This window comes from Muscardinus avellanarius (genome assembly GCF_963383645.1).
Source record: "Muscardinus avellanarius genome assembly, chromosome: 2".
In the NCBI taxonomy this organism is placed as follows: domain Eukaryota; kingdom Metazoa; phylum Chordata; class Mammalia; order Rodentia; family Gliridae; genus Muscardinus; species Muscardinus avellanarius.
This window is the reverse complement of record NC_137787.1, coordinates 98,191,364-98,199,993: the sequence shown is the minus strand read 5'-3', so window position 1 is coordinate 98,199,993 and position 8,630 is coordinate 98,191,364.

Here is an 8,630-nt window from a genome sequence, read left to right as displayed (position 1 = left end):
TCCAGTTCTCCTCCAAAGGACTATATATATTTTATTTTTTCTTTAGTGACTGTTAAAATACTTTTATTATTTATATCACACTATTTAATTTTTTTTACTTTGTTAAAAAATAATTCTGTACCTGAGTATTTGAAAAGTGTTGACAGTATTCAACTTTTTCTCCGGTTCTTTTGGGAGTGGTGTGGTGACCTATTTGTAACTTATTTATAAAGGAAGACTAATTAATCAGTTCTTTGGCAGAGGGTTGCATAACTACTAAATTAGCTTTACTAAGTATGGAGGAGAAAGTTCAGAGACTCAAACCAAGAAATATTCCTAAAATTTTAATGTTTACTACTGGCATGTGCAAAACTAGGTTTGCTGATGGATTGATTTGCAGATGTGAGATAAAGAAAAAAACTTAGGATGATGCCTAGCTTCTCTCTGGTGATGTGTGGTGCCATTATTGTGATGAGGATGCTAAGAGTAGAAATGGGCTGTGGGCTTTTAGTGGAGCAAAGAGCTCAGGTTTCTATGTCACGTCGTGGCTTATCAAATATCCAGGTACATCTGTGCAGTGGAGAGTTGGATTTTGGAGGATCAGGGAAGAAGTCAGGACTAGAGATATTGGAATGACTATGGAGAAATGGAAATAATGAAGTATAAGATCATATTGTAGAGAGAGCAAAGCTGGGAAGGAAAAGGAATTCTGAGGACAGAGTCAGAACCACATCAATTTATTTTATGCATTTGTTTATTTTTGTGGTATTAGAAAGTCAACCCAGAGTTGCTCTACTCCAACTATTCCCCCAGCACCTCCCTCCCTAAATTTTTTTTGTTTGCTTTTTTGTTTGGACATAGGTTCTTGCTAGGTTGCTGAGAGCTCCCTTTGTTAAGAAAGGCTGTCTTCAAACATGCAATCCTACTGTCTCAACCTCCTAAATACTAGAATTCCAGACCTGCACTACCATGCCTGGCTGAGCTATACCGATTGAGAGGTCAGAATGAGGAGGAAGAGCCAGAAATGAAGACCAAAGAGAGGTAGCTAGTGAAAAATTAAGAAAAAATCGAATTTGGTGTGTCTATCTCAAGTGAAAAAAGTGAGACAGTCTCAGAAATGTAAGGGTCACATGTTTTCTCTAATTTGTGAAACCTAACAATAAAATTGAAAACAAAAGGACTTCAGATAAATGAGGAGAGAGACCAGTAAAATAGCAGAAGGAAATGGGGAGGGGAGCTCTAAGGGAGGATTGATAAAGCCAACAGTTCAGATAATGTTATGTCTATCTATGACGGTATTGCTACCAATCTCACTAATGTGGGAGGACGGGCTGCAGGATAAGATCAAGAGGGAAACACAACAAGTGATGAGTTCAGGTATGAATATCACTGTCAACCTCACTATGATATAAGATTATAATGCACAAATCAAAGTATAAAAAAGGAGGAAGGACCACTGGAAAATTTGAGCCAAGAGTGCTAGGAGTTATAAGATGATTCTATAAGGGACCCAGGAGATGACTTTCCATGAAGTGATGCCAATCTGATTCCAGTTTTACAAGAATATGTCTATGATGTAGCAACCACTTAAAAGGAAACTACTAAGTACATTGCTATGCATGGCTTTGTTCTCCCTGAGGGATCTGAGACCTTTTGCCAGAGTAATGACTACCTTTCTTTGGTCAATGGCCTCAGTTCCCCAGAGAGAACGAACCCATTCATACACTTTCCTTGTATGCAGTTGCTCTTAAAAGTAAAGTGCCTCTGTTTTCACTGGGATAGAACTTGAAAGAAAAATGGCAACAGACGCAGATAATTATTTTGGAATATCGTATTACCTGAGGAAGTTGTCGGGCATGAACAACCTCTGATCATGGAAACAGAGCCAGCCACATTCGGGTTCATCTTGATGGTTCAGTGTGTGGCTTGGCTCATGTGAGATGACAAGTTTTGTTTCAATTTATGGAAGTCACAGAGAGAAACACACTCAGGGCAGTAGAAGCAGATGTTTACAAATAGATCCTCTGCCCCTAGTAACATAAGTACTATAGGATTTGGGTTGTTATTAGTTCTTGTAACAGGAAACACACACAACGAAAAAGTGGCTTCAAAACAAAGGGTTTTCCCAGGCGTGGTGGTGCACACTTGTAATCCCAGTATTTGAGAGGCTTGGGAGATTCACAGTTAGAGGTTATCCCCAGATAATATTTAGTGAGGCTCTTCACTATGCAGTGAGATGCTGTTTCAAAATAAGAATAAATATAGGGCTGGGAGGTATAGCTCAGAGGTAGAATGCCCCTGGGTTCCATCTCATAAAAATGGTGGGTTTATTTTTCTCATGAAACAGAAACAGTAGTGGACAATCTAGAACAGTAGCTGTAGCTCTGTGATGCATCTGGAGCGTCAGATTTCTTCTGTGTCCTCCAACACTCCTTCATTCTTAGCCAATGGTGTTCATTTCAGCAGTCCTAAGACAACTCTTATACCTTCAGATATTACATCTATTTCCTATAGAAAAGCAGCTGCTGGCAAAGGGCCATGCTTCCTTTCTGGAAATTTTATATTTTTATTGAACAAGGGAAATCTTCCCAACCTTGCCATTTCTGCCTGAAAATCATGGGCAGAAGTGTGTCATATGGCTGGTTTAGCAACAAGCAAATCTGAGATTGTGATTTTTTTCTTACAGGGTAGAAGATCCCCTAAAAAAATTCTGTAGTTCTAGGAGAAAGGAATAATAGAGTAAAACCTGACACCCTTACCAAGTTGTAGTTTTGAAAGTCTCATAAACACTATTTCAAGCTTTCTTTCTGTTAAGTACTTTGGTTAAATTTTGTTCAGTGATAGGCAAAATATTTGCATCAACTTTATAAAAATTTTTCTGTGGTTTTGTTATGTGATACAAAACTATGGCAATTACTAACAATAAACCCCAAACAATAGGTTTGTATTTTTGTGTGATAACCATCCGTGCACCCTGTGCTCACATTTGACATCATTAGGACTCCTTAGGTCTCTGCAGCAAGCACTGTGGTAGAGTCTGCAGGGCGAGGTGCCTAGTGGAAGAGCATGGTTACAAGACCTGAGGAAGTTACTAAACATCTTGTCATTGCGAGGCCAGAGGTTATTCTCTCATGAAATAGAGATGATAATACCTGCTTTCTCCTTCACAGGGTCAGTGTGAATCTTTAATGGGACTCTTGGTACAGAATGCTCTTAGCTCTTCAGAAATATGGCACAAGTCACAGGATTGGGAAGTTGAAAAATTATCTTTTACTTTTTAGCTGCAGGCCAGGATTGTATCTGATCTGTTCCTTAAGTATAGTTGGAGTAAGGTTTTTTTTTTCCCCCCTGAATGTTGAGAGAACAATGACAATAGAAACAATGGCCAGCCCTTAGTGAGAACTCACTCTCTGTCAAGCACTCGACTATAAACCTTATAGCTATTATTTTATTCCATACTTTGCCCCTAAAGGTTATAGGATGGTTGCTCTCATTTTATGGTTGAGACCTCATAGGCTTTGAGGTTGTCTTGGTGACATTCTGGGATTCACCAAGACTGTTGGGGACTGTGATATCAGAACTGTTTGGTGACCTGACTTTAATACCTCCCAGCCAAAGTGACCATGGAATAATTAATATCTTGAATGATTATTCTCTTTTGCAGAAAAATTAAGAATAACTCTTCATATTATTGTGAGAACTAAGTAAAATGATATGTACCTTGTCCTGCATAAGCTGTTCAGAGAGCCCACAGAGCTGAAAAGAAACTACCTTTTCAGGGCCAGGACAAATTGCTGTGTCAATGGTGAATTACAAGAGACCATCGAGGTCATTTGCAAACAACCTGCAAGTGTCTTTGTGAGCTCAGTTTGTCATTTAAGGCTGCCTGCCTCAGTTTCCTCATCTCTAAAGTGGGAATGGTATAAATAACTATAGGACTGTGGAGTGTCAAATGAAATACTTAGGTTAATATCTTGTGCAAAGTAATGCATGGGAATCACATTAACAGAAAATGAAACAAAACTCATGACTCTGTTATCATAAATGAGCCTGTTAACAGGCCATCTTTCCCGAACCATCTCCTGTGCACAGCTACCATGAGATGGCACTATGGCATGTGCATAATCATGGTTTGCTTTTCTTCGTTCACTGCTGTTCCTTCAGGCTGAAAGCAAATTGGAATGGTTTCTATTTTATTTTTTAAGTTTTGTACCTTTTAAATATTCAAGGACTTCAATGATAAGAATATATTTAACGGAAAATGAAATGCATATGAAATATAAAGCATATTTTTTTGTCGTTTGAATGGCCTCTAAATGATTAGAAAACTAAGGCTAAAGGGAAAAACTGTGTTTTTTATTTCTCTTAGTATTCATCTGTTTAGAGCTAACCTTGCAAATACATTTTGGATGCTAAGATATATAGAAAATAAGTTGATTTGGAAATTCAGCGACCTTCATAATATAAATTATTCATGCCATCATGGGCAGCACGTCTCCTGCATAACATATTTTATCACAATGATAGCATTTTTCATCTTTGCTATACAAACAGAAGAGTGGAATCTAATTGTTTCTTATCCTTTCATTTTGTTTATAGTGAACTCTGTGTGGCTTCTCCAGCTACAGATACAAGAATGACTCCCAGTGTCTTCCAAGGAATAATTTAGTGAGTTTCAGGCATCTGGGGAAAAGAAAGGCAGCATGGTTTCGAGGAGTAAGACAAGCCAGTGTTCAAATTCCATCAGCTCGGCCGAGTTCCATTTTACTTACCTGTGAAATGTATGAGGGATGGCTGAGGGTATAAGATTCATCACAGCTAGTCTATTCCCTGCCCTCAGGCTTCTTAGAAAAAGGGAAGCAATGTGGTACTATGTTATAAGTAAAGCAAAGTCTAAAATTATGGACATTTTTAGGGGTAAGATTGCTGTGGCATCCTAAATTGAGATCCTTGCTCATTCTCTAAGGTCTGTCTTGTATTTTTTTTTTGTTCATGATTCATCTTAGATTTCTTGCTAATAATGTGCCTTGTTGGTCAGCAGCAGCTAGGAGATATGTGGATCCAGATGTCCAGTAGGCTCTCAAGCTGCTCTGCCTGGAAAATTTTCTTCGTTCAGTGTTGGGTCCTTGCATAAGTAAACACAGAAGGAACTATAAAGGCATTAGGTCCCTTTGCAGAGTCAGTGAATTAGCGAACAGGAGATCAAGGCTCATAGTAGCCCAGGTTGAGATGATATCAATGTTTTTGTTTTCAAGTAAAATCCAAAGGTTGATGCAAAAGTTAGGATATTTAGATATGGCTGTTCAGCTGATCATTCTAGTTTATGTGCAGTGTCATTGGAACTCATAAGCCTTTACGATCTCTTTGTATTCCCACATACAGCAACATGGAGTAAACATGGTTTTGGTACTCCTCTTTAGTTTACATTTTAATGGCTTGAATATAGTTTAGATATCCTGGATGCATGCCTCCCACTAATGAAAATGGACAAAGTCATCTCCTGTATCTTGATGTTTTTGTGTCATGAAGAAGATGGCCTTAGTAGAAAGCTGGTACTGCTAGATAGTTACTTTATTAACTTACTGAATATATTAGTTTAGGACCAATGACTCAATCATCATTTTTTTTTTTTTTTTACTTTTATGGTCCTGGAGGTTGCCTCTAAGCTATCCCTCTAGCTCCTTTTATTTTGTTTTTTAACATTTGAAACAGTCTTATTAAGTGGCTGAGCCTTGCCTCAAACCTGTAATCATCCTGTCTCAGCCTCCCAAGTACTAGATTACAGGTATGTGCCAACATGCCCTGCTCACAATCATTTTTGTCCAGTGCCCTCTAACATGGCATTGACTTAGAAACAAATTATGCAGAAAGCCATCTCATATGCTTTCCCTGGGGTACATTTCTCAAGTTTATAGAATTTACTAGGAAGTCTATTGTTTTATTAGGGAAATATGCAGATTATTTCTACTAACTCAGTGGAGTAATTGGTAATGATGTCTTCTTAAAAAGTTCAAATTAAAATTTGTTTAAAATCTACGTTGTATAGGATTAATCACGTGTGTGTGTGTGTGTGTGTGTTTGTGTGTGTGCACATGCATGTGTGTGCATGTACACTTGTGTATCTAGAGAAAATCCTCTGGGTTTCTAAGGAAATAATATTTTTGCTTTAGTCTTTCATCAGGGGTGGAGTGACCATCCACTGAGATAGAAGACTTAGGCAGACTTTAAAACATTATGATGCATTTCCTATTACTTCTTAGAAGCGTGTTTAATTTGCCAATAACAATGTGTAATATCTACAGTCTAGGGTATGTGTGTGTGTGTGTGTGTGTGTGCGTGTGTGCGCACGCGTGGGCTAAAATCTCTCACTGAAGGGGCCACAATCAATTCATAGTCTGATGCTAGTTTATCTGGGAGCATGTGGATAGGAGTTGACACTCCAGGGCTTCTAGCAGGAAGAGGAGCTCCTTTCTATATAAACCTGCTGCTGAACTTGTGGTCTTATGTACTAGGCAGCACAGGCACTGACTTGTACACATGTCTGTGGCCGACCCTGTCCCTTACCACTCTCTGGGACCCTCTTTAGTCTACTGCGGCTCCAGCTCTGAAGATAGAAGCTTTGTCACCTGCAGAATGGGAGGGAGGACATGATGTATGCTGCAGGATGGTTATTTGTGCCTATGAATCTTTACCTAGACAAGAGAGGCAGAGGGCGTTTTTGTGTGTACATGGCCAGGGCTGCTCTACAGTAGGGTCTTGGAAGAGAACTCATGGCCAGAATAATTTAGATTCTATAATAATATACTAACTCTAAAGTATTTTTCCATCAGAGGGGGCCATCTTTTATTGACCCAAATGAAAATACCACATGCACTAGCAATGAACTTAGAATAAACTATAATATACTACCTACATTGCCATCCCCTACCAAAGAGCACAAGTGTGTTCAATCATCTCCTTGGCTGTTTGCACTCAGGAAATGTAGACAGTTCAGTTCTCCAAGATGGGGGTTTTAGAATTGTGCCTAGTAATGTCCCTAAAGGTTCCATGAAGTCCTCTAACAGGCTACTCTTGAAGCAAAACAGTCAAGCAAGTGGGCTTTATTTTATTTTAGCCAGAGGCCCCCCCACCACCTTTATCCTTCTCAGTTTTGGTATACAATACAGAATTTGGAAAAAAAAAAAACTTTTGGTTGCCTTTCAAATAATTCATTTCATCCCTGGATTGAGACAGGCCATCAGAGAGCTTCATTGCTTGACTCCTTGTAGAATAATTTTTACTGATTTGTACTTTGCCACTGTACCCTTGGAGTACTCTAGGAATGCCAGGAGAGTCTACCATGTACAGCTTGCAGTTGTCTGTTTTATTTGATGAAGCAGTGTGTTCAGCACACTGCTCAGCATCATCTGTACTTAAGAGGACTCCCGGGGTAGAGCCCCTCTGCTTGGAGTAGGGAAATAGCTTCTTCTAGAAAATAAAAAGAAAGAAAAGCATTATAATTTAATTCTGTGCACATGAGCACTATCATAGCTATTTCTTTTCTTTGGTCACTAGGAAGTTCATAGTCATATTTGCAGCTCATTGTTAGCAATTTTGCAGGTAGATGTTTAAATGCAATAACTTCTACCCTTAATACCCTTTTTACTGTTCAATCTTTCTATTCTCCTGTGACTATGCCTTTATACATATATTTTTCATAGTAAATATATGTTGGCAAGTTATGTTAGCTGTCCTTAACTCCAAGCAGAATGTTCCTATCTTTTAGAAGATTGTGCCTGGGGCTGGGTATGAAGCTCAGGGCGGAGTGCTTGTATAGCATACTCAGTTCCCTGGGTTTGATTCCCAGCACCAAACCAAACAAACAGAAAAATAAAAAACCAACAAAAGAAATGAAACCTGTGCCCGGCTATTTGTCAGGCTCCTCAGACTTTGCAAATTGTAGAGTAAAATTTTAAATATTCTCCCTTCAAATTATTTCCCCTCTTTGACAAAGAGACCCCATTGGTTAAGGCATCTAAGTTTACAGACTTACTGTCCTGTTTAATCATTTTTCTCTTATGTAGCACATCCAGTTGTCAGATAAATCTTTTTAATCCAGTCTTTGCTCTACCTCAAAAATCTCTCCTGATCTTTTATAGTCACCTAATCTATTCTACTAGTTGCCTAATTATTCCCTATTTCTCTAGCATAGTTCATGAGTAATCCATTATGCATACTGACCTGTTATTAAAAAGTCATTCTATCTTTTAAAATTCTCATTGTTACTATCTATAGAATCAAAAACAAATCCCTCATATGACATTCAAGGCTCTTTAAAATATGGCTCCCCAATGTTCTAAATTTCATCTCTGTTCATTCCTCTGTCCCTTTTGTGTCCTTCACAGGAGCTACCCTGCTAATCACTAGTCCCCAAACATTGAAAATGTATTTCAACCATTTCAACGCTTTGCTGTTCTCTCTGCCTGAGGTGTCCTTCCTGACTCCTTCAGGCCCTTATGTTTCCCCAAGGCTCTTTGCAAATGCTATCTTGTGTGACGTTTCCCTCCCCTTTTCTCAGCACAGAAAATCTAATTGCCTTGTGCTCCATCTTTTCATCTGCCTTTTTCATATTAAGAGCATTTCTCACTCTCTTTTGTACTTTTCCTATATGC